The sequence below is a fragment of the Lissotriton vulgaris genome, chromosome 5 (assembly GCF_964263255.1).
Source record: "Lissotriton vulgaris chromosome 5, aLisVul1.2, whole genome shotgun sequence".
Lineage (NCBI taxonomy): Eukaryota > Metazoa > Chordata > Amphibia > Caudata > Salamandridae > Lissotriton > Lissotriton vulgaris.
In genome coordinates this window covers 110,142,935-110,155,788 of record NC_141693.1, presented here as the reverse complement: position 1 = coordinate 110,155,788, position 12,854 = coordinate 110,142,935, and positions in this window count along the sequence as shown.

Here is a 12,854-nt window from a genome sequence, read left to right as displayed (position 1 = left end):
CGGGATACAGAGCCAATGTCACGTGTCACCGATGCCAACGAGTCGGCCACTATGCAAACGACCCAAATTGCCCACAGTACCAGAGCCCAAGACCCCGCCAGGTGGCCGCTGCTGCCCTGGGGGAAGAACAGATCTCCGAGGAACAGGAAGAATATGAGCAAGAGCATCAAGAATGGGAGCCAGCCGCCATGGCTCTAGCATGCTTAGGGGGGAAAGACATGGTCCCGCGGGTCCCCCTACCCGCTAACACCCGGAAGTACAGCCAATGGGTGAGCATCAATGGACGCCAGGCCGAAGCTCTCCGTGACACCGGGGCCAGTGTAACAGCCGTCCGCTGTCACCTGGTGACCCCAGAACAGTTCCTACCAAACATTCTCTGCCCTGTCCGTTCAGCCGATAACTCGGAAAGTCTGTGTCGGATGGCCTGCGTCCCTTTCAAATGGGGAGGGGTCTCCGGCATGTTGAAAGTGACGGTCCGGGATGATGCCCCCGTAGACTGCCTCCTGGGAAATGACCTTGAAAGTTCTCCGTGGGCAGCCGTAGAACGAAGAGAACACCTGGGGATGTTGGGCATCCCGGACTGGGCGTGCGTCACCACCCGGTCCATGGCCGCCCGTGCCAACCCCCGACCGGAGGAACCCGAATGGCCGGCGCCTCCTCCCCCAGTCGCCCCAGTCGAAGACACCGACCATGCCGTCCCCCCAGAACCAGCTCAACCTCCGGACCTCGCTGGCCTCGACCAGTGGCATCAAGAGGGGGGGCCCACTCAGGAGCAGTTTCGACAAGAGCAGAAGACCTGTCCCTCCCTCGAGGGACTCCGCCAACAAGCCCTCGCCCAGAGCGCAGGGGATACCTCCGGAACACATTGGATTTACTGGGACAATGATCTGCTATACAGTGAGCAAAGGATCGCGGAGCTGGGGGCCAGCCGAGTGCTAGTGGTGCCCCTCCGTTTTAGAGACTTCTTGCTAAACCTGGCCCACGATGTCCCCCTGGCTGGACACCTGGGTCAGGATAAAACCTACAGCCGCCTAGTGACCCACTTCTTCTGGCCCAAAATGAGGAATGATGTACTCCAGCATTGCCGATCTTGCCCCACGTGCCAAGCCAGTGGAAAGAGCGGCCGCAAACTAAAAGCCCCCCTGCAAACATTTCCCGTGGTCACCACCCCGTTCGAGAGGGTCGGGATAGACATTGTGGGGCCCCTGGACCCCCGTACAAGACAAGGACATCGGTTCATCCTGGTACTGGTGGACCACGCCACCCGCTACCCCGAGGCTGTTCCCCTGCGAACTGTGACAGCCCCGGTGGTCGGCCGGGCCCTGATGGGGATCTTCTCCCATGTGGGCTTCCCCCGAGAAGTCGTCAGCGACAGAGGCACAAACTTTATCTCTAAGTATATGAAGTCCCTCTGGCAACAGTGTGGGGTCACCTACCGATTCACGACCCCCTATCACCCTCAAGGAAACGGACTCGTTGAGCGGTTCAACCGCACGCTCAAAGGGATGATTGGGGGGTTGGAAGAGCCCCTCCGTCGCCAGTGGGATGTGCTGCTGCCGTGCCTCCTCTTCGCATATCGAGAGGTCCCCCAGAAGTCCCTCGGCTTCAGCCCGTTTGAACTATTGTATGGACACCCCGTACGGGGGCCGCTCAGCCTAGTCAAGGAAGGCTGGGAAATGCCCCCTCTAAAGAACCCTCCAGATGTCTTCAAATACCTCCTAACCCTCCGCAACCAGACCCGCCGGTTCAGAGAGCTGGCAAAAGCAAACTTGGAGGCCAGTCAAGAGGACATGAAAAAGTGGTATGACCAAAATGCCTCCTCCATCGAATTTGAACCCGGACAACAGGTATGGGTGATGTCCCCCACCGAACCCTGCGCCTTGCAAGACAGGTGGACGGGGCCCTTCAAAGTAGTCGAGCGCAAGGGTCCCGTCACCTATCTCATCGACATGGAATCTTCACGGAACCCCCTCCGAGTCCTCCACGCTAACAGACTGAAACCCCACTTTGTACGTTCAGAACTCAGCCTCCTGATGGCCACAGACAATGGAGCCGAAGGAGACTCCGAACCCCTCCCTGACCTCCTACGGACTCGGGAGAAAGATGGCTCTGTGGATGGGGTCCGACTCTCGGAGGCCCTCACCCTGGAACAACGCCAAGAATGTCGAGACCTTCTGTTGCAGTTCGCCGGCCTGTTTGCCCTCACCCCAGGTGTCACTTCCTGGTGTGTGCACGACGTGGACACGGGGGAAAGCCCCCCTATCCGCCACCGGGCCTACCGCGTACCAGATCGGGTACGGGCCTGCATCCAGGAAGAAATAACCAAGATGCTCACGCTCGGGGTCATTGAGCCCTCAGACAGCCCCTGGGCCAGCCCAGTAGTACTGGTCCCCAAAGCAGCCCCTCCCGGCACCACACCGGAACTCCGGTTCTGCATCGACTACCGGGGCTTGAATGCGGTCACTAAAACGGATGCACACCCCATCCCCCGGGCAGACGAGCTAATCGACCGCATGGGAGCTGCCCGCTACCTCAGTATTTTCGACCTGACGGCGGGCTATTGGCAGATCGGCCTCACACCCCGGGCCCAAGAACGATCTGCATTTTCCACTCCTGATGGCCATTATCATTTCAAGGTCATGCCCTTCGGCATGAAGAATGCTCCAGCAACATTTCAGCGGCTCGTCAATCAGGTCTTGGCCGGGCTCGAAGGATTCAGCGCCGCCTACCTAGACGACATCGCTGTGTACAGCCACCATTGGTCCGACCACCTCCACCACCTCCGAGCGGTGCTACAGGCCCTTCAGCGAGCTGGCCTCACAATCAAGGCCAGCAAATGCCAAATTGGTCAGGGGTCCGTAACCTACCTCGGACACCAGGTGGGAAGCGGCCTGGTGGCCCCTCTGCAGCTCAAGATTGCCGCCATCCAGTCCTGGCAGCCCCCCATCACCCAGACCGAGGTACGCGCCTTTCTGGGACTCACGGGCTATTACAGACGGTTCGTGAAAGACTATAGTACCATCGTGGGGCCCCTCACAGAACTCACGTCCAAAAATCAACCCAAGAAGGTCAACTGGACCCCAGATTGTCAAACAGCCTTCGAACAACTGAAGGCCGCCATGTGCTCCGCCCCTGTGCTCCAGGCCCCCGACTACAGCCGGGAATTCGTCGTCCAGACGGATGCCTCCGACCACGGCATTGGGGCGGTCCTGTCTCAATTGAACACCGAAGGCCTTGATCAGCCAGTGGCCTTCATCAGCCGGCGACTCCTACCTCGGGAACAACGCTGGAGCACCATCGAGAGAGAGGCCTTCGCTGTGGTATGGGCCCTCAAGAAGCTCCGGCCCTACCTCTTTGGCACACACTTCCGGGTGCAGACCGACCATCGACCCCTGCAGTGGCTGATGCAGATGCGGGGGGAGAACCCAAAACTACTACGTTGGTCCATCTCCCTACAAGGGATGGACTTCACTGTTGAACACCGGCCTGGGCCAGATCACGCCAACGCGGATGGCCTGTCCCGCTTTTTCCGCCTCGACGAGGAGAGTCCCCAAGAGGATGGGTGACTCTCCCCGCCTTCAGCTGGGGGGGACGCATGTTGGACAGGCCACGTGAAGGGCCGCTCCCCCTCTGCCCGACCAGGCCCGAGCCCGGCCCCTCAAGTGTCACACACCACCACTTCACGTTTTCCGTCCCCTCCGGGACCCTTGCCTCTGAACATATCGACCTCGTGGGCCCGATCCACTACCGGCCCGCGCACCCAGCCTGGGCGCCATCTTGGACCCTCCACCACGAGGCCGCGTGGCTCCCGATCGACCCCAACCCTGGGCCTGGCCAGGCCTCAGACATCCCGGCACCACCATCCACCCAGGAGGTGAGCGGACTACTTGGCAGGTCAATGGGAGAAAGAGGTGTCAATGGCTCTCCCCCGCCAGGTACCGCTCGCCCACAACCTCCCCGGGCGCTGGCTCCAACCCCCTGCTGGGTGTCTGGACTCCTTCATCCCGGACCCCCCGACCTCCAAGTGCGAGGGTCCGGACATCAAAGGGCACCAGCCCTATAACTGGGGCAGCTCCAGAGCAGGAAGGCAGTTGTATCCTGGAGTCGAGAGACGCAGAGAAGAACTCATCCTTGACGAGCTATTGGCGCTGCCGTAGCTCTGCCTTGCGAACTATCGTCCTGCCTGCTGGCGCTGCCGCAACCTTCGTAAACCTTCATCGTCGTCGGGACCTGCTGGCGTGGCCGCGGACCGTTTGTAACCACCATCTTCATCGGGACCTGCTGGCTCCGCCGCGGACCGTCGCTTCCTTCATCCATCTCGGGACCTGCTGGCTCCGCCGCGGCCCGTCCATCTAGAACGCCGAGCTCGAGGATTGAGAGCTATTCCATCTATTGGTAACAAGACTGTCCCGCTACCCTTTTCCCAAACCAGAGACCAGAATCGAGGGGACCCCTGAGTCCAGACCTCCTTGTATCATTTCACCGTACTTAAAGAATTGCTTATAAAGTATCGTTAAACCTTAACCTGGTGTGGTGTCCGTCTGTGGGGGGGAAGTTACTTGTCTGTACGATCGCTGGAGACGGCTCTCCCCGGAGACCTCTCCCCTTATCCTCGGCCGACCCTCCCGGTCCGTCTAACAGACCCCCAGGTGGACTTAACCAGAAGCCTAGGAGGAGAAGGACTCACTCAGGTGACTCTAACAACTCCCATGCTTCTAGAGGTTCTCATGGTCACTCCAGAAGGGAGATGACTAGCCCTCAGAGAAGGGAACATGAGGCCAAAATGAGAGAGGCTGAATTGAGGATCCAGAGACAAGAGTTAGAGGTTGCCCTGGCCCAAGAGAAACTTGCTAGAGCAAGGCAGCCTAGAGAGAGTGGGGTAATAGAACCTACTGGTGGCAGCAATATCCACAAGGATAAAGACAGGTCTTTTGATAACAGAAACCTGAGTAGGATTGTGCCCCCCTACAAAGATGTGGGGATGATATCCATAAATGGATAACTGCAATGGAGAGAGCCTGCAGAGTACAGCAGATCCCTCAGGAGCAGTGGGCAGCAATCTTGTGGCTCTCCTTTGAAGGTAGAGGCCGAGACAGACTCCTCACAATTAGTGATGGGGATTCTAGAAACTACCTGGTCCTGAAGAGTGCTCTGATTGATGGGTTAGGCTTAACCACTGAACAGTACAGGTTAATGTTCAGAGATACCCAGAAGACACAGACTCAGGACTGGTCTGAATTTGTTGAGTGTGCCACTAAGGCTCTGGAGGGATGGTTGCTGGGAAGCAAGGTTACAGACTATGAAGGATTGTATAATTTGCTGATGAGAGAACAAATTTTAAATAATTGTCAGAACCAGCAGTTGCATCAACATTTGGTTGACTCAGATTTGACATCTCCCCAAGAATTGGGAAAGAGGGCAGATAAATGGGTTAGAACCAGAGTTAAGCAAAAGAACCAGAACCAGGGTGGTGACCAGAAGAAAACAGACCAGAAGGGTGGGGAGCAGAAAGCTAAAGACCAGAAGTCTTCAACAGGGCCCCAAACTGATACAGAGGGTGGGTCCCAAACTTCCAAGAAAAAGAAGAAAGAAGGTCAGAAGAAACCCTGGTGTAAAACTTGTAAAAACACCTCTCACTGGACAAGTGAGTGTAAAAAGGGTGGAGCCCCCAGCACTGCAGCCCCTAAGGCAACTGCACCCACTAGTACAGCTAGCAGTGCTGATCCACAAACAAAGGGGGTAGTGGGTATCACTTTGGGAACTGAAGGAGATTCTGACCTAGTCAGAACCCTTACACAGGCTGTTCTGGTTTGTGAAGGGGACATGGATTTGACCCCTGACATAAGTCCCAGTAACCTGGGCAAATACAGACAGACACCTTTGATTAATAACAAAGTGGCTCAAGCTTATAGGGACACATGTGCTAGTGTCACAATGGTGACACCTAACTTTGTGGACCCTGGACAGTACATGCCAGGTGATAATTACCTGGTGACCAATGCCAGCAATGTCACTACTACACATAGTGTGGCACTTGTGAACTTTTCCTGGGGCGGGTTAACTGGCCTAAAAAGAGTTGTGGTTAGTGATGATCTCCCAGTTGAATGTTTGTTGGGCAATGACCTGGAGAACTCTCTATGGTCAGAAGTTGAGTACAGGACTCATGCAGAGATGTTAGGGATATCATCACATGTCCTTGCTGTGACTAGGTCACAGGCCAAAAAGTGCCTCTCTGAACCTCAGGTCTTGGATCCTGGAACAATGGACCAAGCACCTTCCAAGAAGAAGAACAGGAGGGTAAAGGCTGTGCCTTCCCAACTGCCTACAAGTGAGGATCAGCCTTTACAGGAAGCTGATCTTGAGACCCCTGAAGGAACTGTCTCTGAAGAACTTGAGCCTGATCAGGTTGAGTTTCTGGGGACAGGGGGACCTTCTAGGGCAGACTTGGGGCAGGCTCGGTTAACCTGTCCTTCTCTTGAACCCCTCAGACAGCAGGCTGCTGCTGAGGCTGCTGGGAATGCTCAAGGTGCCCATAAAGTATATTGGGATGATGGACTCCTTTATTCAGAGGCTAGAGACCCCAAGCCTGGTACTACCAGGAGGTTGGTTATACCTCTGCAATTTAGGGGCTTCCTACTCACCTTGGCCGATGATATTCCTTTAGCAGGACACTTAGGCCAGAATAAGACCTAGGACAGGCTTGTCCCTCACTTTCACTGGCCTCACATGTCTGAAGACACCAAGGAGTTTTGTCGCTCCTGTGTAACCTGCCAAGCCAGTGGTAAAGCAGGAAGCACCACAAAGGGCCCCCTGATACCACTACCTGTGGTGGGGGTTCCCCTTGAAAGAGTGGGGATTGATATTGTTGGTCCAATGGATCCCCCTACAGCATCTGGGCACAGATTCATACTGGTGGTGGACCATGCCACCAGGTACCGAGAGGCAATTCCACTTAGGACCACAACAGCTCCTGTTGTGGCCAGGGCCTTACTTGGAGTTTTCTCCAGAGTGGGGTTTCCTAAGGAGGTAATATCTGACAGAGGTGCCAACTTCATGTCTGGATATTTGACAGCTATGTGGAAGGAATGTGGTGTCAACTACAAATTCACCACTCCTTACCATCCACAATGTAATGGGCTTGTTGAAAGATTTAACAAGACCCTAAAGGGTATAATCAAAGGATTACCTGAAAAGCTCAGGCGAAGATGGGACATCCTTTTACCCTGCCTTTTGTTTGCTTACAGAGAGGTCCCTCAAAAGGGGGTTGGCTTCAGCCCCTTTGAATTGTTGTTTGGGCACCCTGTAAGAGGACCCCTTTGTCTAGTGAAGGAAGGATGGGAGTTACCTCTCAAAAAGCCTAAGCAGGACATAGTGGACTATGTACTTGGTCTCCGCTCCTGGATGGCTGAATACATGGAAAAGGCATCCAAAAACCTTGAGGCTAGCCAAGAATTACAAAAAGCTTGGCATGACCAAAAGGCTGTCATGGTTGAGTTTCAGCCAGGACAGAAGGTATGGGTGTTGGAGCCAGTGGCCCCAGCAGCACTCCAAGACAAATGGTCTGGACCCCATACAATTCTGGAAAAGAGGGGGGAGGTTACCTACTTGGTGGACCTAGGAACTCCCAGGAGCCCCCACAGGGTGCTCCATGTTAACAGACTAAAGGCATATGTCAACAGGGAAGACATGGGCTTGCTCATGGCTACAGATGAGGGACAGGAGGAAGAGAGTGACCCTCTCCCAGACCTGCTCACTCAGAACCCTGAGGATGGCTCAGTTGATGGTGTGGCCTTAGATGGCAGCCTCACTGAACATCAGCAACATGACTGTAGACAAGTTCTGCAGGCATACAGGCATATGTTCTCATTGACACCCAGTCAGACTAACTGGTGTACCCATGTGGTGGACACTGGTGACAGTCTTCCTGTAAAGAGCAAGATTTACAGGCAACCTGACCACATCAGGGACTGTATAAAGGCTGAGGTGCAAAAGATGCTGGAATTAGGTGTCATTGAGCCTTCAGAGAGCCCCTGGGCTAGCCCAGTGGTTCTGGTCCCCAAACCTCACACCAAAGATGGCAAGAGAGAGATGAGGTTCTGTGGACTACAGAGGACTCAATGCTGTCACCAGGACAGATGCACACCCTATTCCAAGGGCAGATGAGCTCATTGACAAGTTGGCTTCTGCCAAATATTTGAGCACATTTGACTTGACAGCTGGCTACTGGCAAATCAGGTTAGCTGAGGAGTCTAAAGCCAAAACTTCATTTTCTACCCCCAGTGGGCATTATCAATTTGTGGTGATGCCCTTTGGTTTGAAAAATGCACCTGCCACCTTCCAAAGGTTGGTGAATCAAGTCCTTACTGGGTTGGATGACTTTTGCGCAGCATATCTGGATGATATTGCTGTCTTTAGCTCCACCTGGGAGGATCACCTGGTCCACCTGAAGGAAGTGCTTGAGGCTCTGCAGAAGGCAGGCCTCACTATCAAGGCAACCAAGTGCCAGATAGGGCAGAGCAAGGTTGTATACCTGGGCCACCTTGTAGGTGGAGGCCAAGTTCAACCACTGGAGAGTAAGATCCAGACCATTAAGGACTGGTCCCCTCCAACCACCCAGACTCAGGTCAGAGCTTTCTTGGGCCTGACTGTGTACTACAGGAAGTTTGTTAAGAACTATGGGTCTATTGTCACTCCTCTTAATGATCTGACATCTAAGAAGATGCCCAAAAAGGTTCAGTGGACAGAAATCTGTCAAAAGGCATTTGATGACCTGAAGAAGGCCATGTGCTCTGCACCTATCCTGAAGAGTCCTTACTACTCAAGAGAGTTCATTGTCCAAACAGATGCTTCTGAGTTGGGAGTGGGAGCAGTGCTTTCACAGCTTAATGTAGATGGCCAGGACCAGCCCATTGCTTTTATTAGCAGAAGGCTGACCCACAGAGAGAAACGTTGGTCAGCTATTGAGAGGGAGGCCTTTGCTGTGGTGTGGGCCCTGAAGAAGTTGAGACCATATTTATTTGGCACTCACTTCAAGATTCAGACCGACCATAAGCCCCTCTTATGGCTTAATCAGATGAAGGGTGAAAACCCCAAACTACTCAGGTGGTCCATTTCCCTACAGGGGATGGACTTTACAGTGGAGCACCGCCCAGGGACTGACCATGGCAACGCAGATGGTCTCTCCAGGTACTTCCACTTAGAACATGAAGACACAACTGGTCAAGGTTAGTCTAATGGCCCTGCGTTTGGGGGGGGGGGGGTGTAGGAGAGTAGGGTCTGCTATCCTATGGTCACCCCAAATTTTTGCTTTTTGCTTCACTGGTTTATGACTTAATGTGGCTCTGGGCCTGCTAATCAGACCCACAGCCTGCTGTTCTCTCTCTAAATTACTGCCAATGCACTCTAGGTGCATTACGAATTGGATACTGGTTCACCTTATAGGCCCCTGTAACAGTGTACCCTAGGTACCCAGGGCATAGGTGCATCCAAGGCCTACCAGGGGCTGCAGCATGTATTGTGCCACCCCTGGCCTGGCCTCCATATTTGACACAACTGGCTGATCACTCAGCTGGGGTAAGTTGGTGTAATCACCTCTTACTTAGATATAGTATCCCTATATCTAACCTTAAACTGGACACATATGTTCCTATCAGCCACTCCTATGGAAGGCCTCATCAATCCTGGAGGCAGAGTGCTTGGAAATATGTGAGATGGTGCTCTAGCATGAGCTGAGCCTGTCTGCAGCTGTCGGGAACCACTCCCTAAGCTGTTCAGGGATATTGCCATACCATATACTCTTAAGTGCATTATAATCCTTGCGGTTATTTGCTATCTTTGGTTCGGCTTTATCAAAACATGTCGAGTAAGGTGTCATACGAATTGGAATACTATCCCCTCGACAGTTCTGTCAACGGGGATAGCATTCCACCCTTCTAGAGGGACACGACATGTGTGTAGCCTTAACCCTGGTTAAAGTTAACCAGAGCCTCAGCATCACAAAATGGATGCTGCCACCACAGACACAAGTCTGGCCCCCTGCTACTGTGAGTCCTTCCAGCGAGGGAGGCTTGGACAAAGGGTTTCCTGCCTTGGGAGGTGCGAGCACCACCCCAGACAGGGTTTTGTGTATTGGGTAGGACAGGGCTGAATAGATTGAGACATGCCCGGGGCACACAAGGTGTCCCCGTGCATAAGCCAGTCCAAACCGGTCCTGGGACTTTCCAGACCCAGGCCTGGCCAGGAGCTGGACAAAGGAAAGGGGGTGTAACCGCCCCCCTTCCTGGTTCCACCCAGAGGAGGGACCTAGTAGGTGATCCGCCCCTCAGATTGGGAATAAGAGTGGGAGCAGTGCCATTGCACAGCAGATCATCCTGAAATCAACTTTAAACAAGAAGAAGACTGGACTTCGACATTCTGCTGCACAGAAGACTGAAGAGAATCTCCCTTGTGGCCTAGGAGTGGCCACCCTGTGAACACGGCTTTGCCGCCGCCTCCCGCCGGAGCCCGAGCCCAGAGCCTGACAAGACCCAGACTCCCAGACCTCTCACAGCCCGATCCACAGTCCCTGCAAAGAAGGGACCCGTGGAGGCACCGAGTGACGTGGGACCGGACCTCTTGGAAGACACCCGAAAAGCTGACTGCGCAGCATCAGAGGCATCCTCGATGTTGTGCTTTGGGGACTGAGAACCCCCACCACCGAGCAGCCATTGCACCGAAGAAGAGCCCTCCAGCATCTCCACGATCTGCGTGGGGCCCTTTTGCATTGTGCCACTCGACGCGCCATCCCGGCCACTAGCCACGTGGTCAGCGGCCATCTTGGCGACGAAACCGAAGAACTACACTGCGGGTCTGGTTGCTCCAGACTTGCCCTAGCTCCTGTGAAAAGGAGCACCCGCTCTGACCTTGCTGGTCCGAGTGATAAGCCTTTTTCGATTCCTGCGTGGCTTGCATTAGCCAAGGCCTGTTTGCTCCGATCAAGTTGCCGACACCGCCAGCAGCGAGAAGCCTGCGTGGGACAGCTCGTGACCGACTCCTGGACGTCCTCGACCCCCGGTGTCCACGTGGCTGCAGAGAGAAGCTACACCTCAACGCCTGTTTGCACCCGACATCGCCTGGTTCCAATCTGGTTCCACGGTAGTCACTGGCTAGTGACTTTGAACATTGTCCCCTCTGCTTTCAGGTCTTTACAACTTCAGATCCACCCTTGGATCCACCGGAACTCTTCACATCAAGCCGCCTGCAGCATCTTCAGCTCCAAGCACCATCGACCTGCGTGACGAAACCCGACACTACTTCGACCCTATGCACCCGCTTCCTGTGGGTGAGGTAACTCAGCTCCGCCGGTGTTCCTACACTGGTACACATCTCTAGGGCCTGTGTCTCAAGTTTCAGCTTTCTAGGTCACTCGGAAGGTTCCGAACTAACTAACTTTGTACTTTTTACGCACCATAGACTTTGTGTTGGTGAGTGCGTGCACTTTAAACACTGCACCCGAGTCCCGCGGGCCTTTCCCGACTTAGTCACTGCTAGTCCCGATCATCTCCAGCGATTCCCAAGGCCCTAGGCCTGTTTCCTTTCAGATTGGTATCTCTTATACCACTTTCTTAGTATATGGTTTAGATGGCCCCTAGGGCTCATCCATATTGTGCAACTTTCGTGTATTTTAAACTGTCTTGTGTTTAACGCTTGTGCTTCTGTGCTCATAAAGAGTCCAGGGGATACTTTTAGTTAATAAATCTATATATATTTTCAATATATATCTGTGTGGTGTCCTTTCATTTGGTATTCAAGGGGGTTGTGTATGGTAATACAGCTGGCTTCACATGCCTTTCAGAGTTTAGCCTAAGACTGCTTTGTCCACGTTACCACTAGGATAACTGGTCTATAAGGTTGACTTACAACCAATCATCATAAGGGTTGCTTGGCATGGTACAAAGTGATCACTAGAATTAGTGAGCATTATATACCAGGCCAACTTCTCACAAGAACAGTGTGAGAAAGGAGAAGAATGGGTGGAAGGGTGGAAGCGCATGGAAGGAGAATGCAGAGAAGAGAAAAGAAGAGGAAGAAAAGCAAACAGTGAGAGAAGTTTGAGAAAGGAAGAGTGGATGAAAGAGCAAGGAAAGAGAGTGAAAGTGAGAGAATGGGATGAGGGAAATTGGACGGAAAGAGTGGGAAGAAGTAGACCAGTTTCAGTGCATCCAGCTGGTTCCGGTTAGCAAGTTTGCTTATCTCTGAAGGTGGCATTTATTTCCATTACCTGAACTTGCACTCTGTAAAGAACTGCTCCTTAATCCAGTTACCTAAGTTTGAACCATCACCTTACAATGCTAGAACAGAACTAATGGGCAGATTTCACATATTTAGTGATTGTGTTGGCCTGTGATAGAACAGCACTGTTTTTCTCTTGCCTGCTGTACATTGCACCCCTCTCGTTTTGTCACCATACTCCATACATTGTTTTAACATGTTCTAAGGGCAGGGGACACAAACTCAAGCTGTCTCTCAACACCATTCTGTTTTTCCTTCGGAACCACTCTTTCAAAAATTCAGGTATATCTTATTGGAAGAAAGATTTAAAGTATTGCCCTTAAATGAGCACATGAAAGATGTTGATCTCTGTTATGGGCATTTCTAGACCATTATATTGCACACAAAAAAGAGTAATTTCTGTAATTTATCTCAATGCGCGTGAGATTATGCATTTGTTCTTCTTGCAATTAAGTCTCACTCATAGTTTGACATATGGCATTGGAATGTCACTCATGAGGACTCTGAAAACATTTAAATGTCGCTTATGAGGCGGCGGAAAACTTGGCAGCTATGGCTGGGGGCTCTACATTGCAGCAATCGCA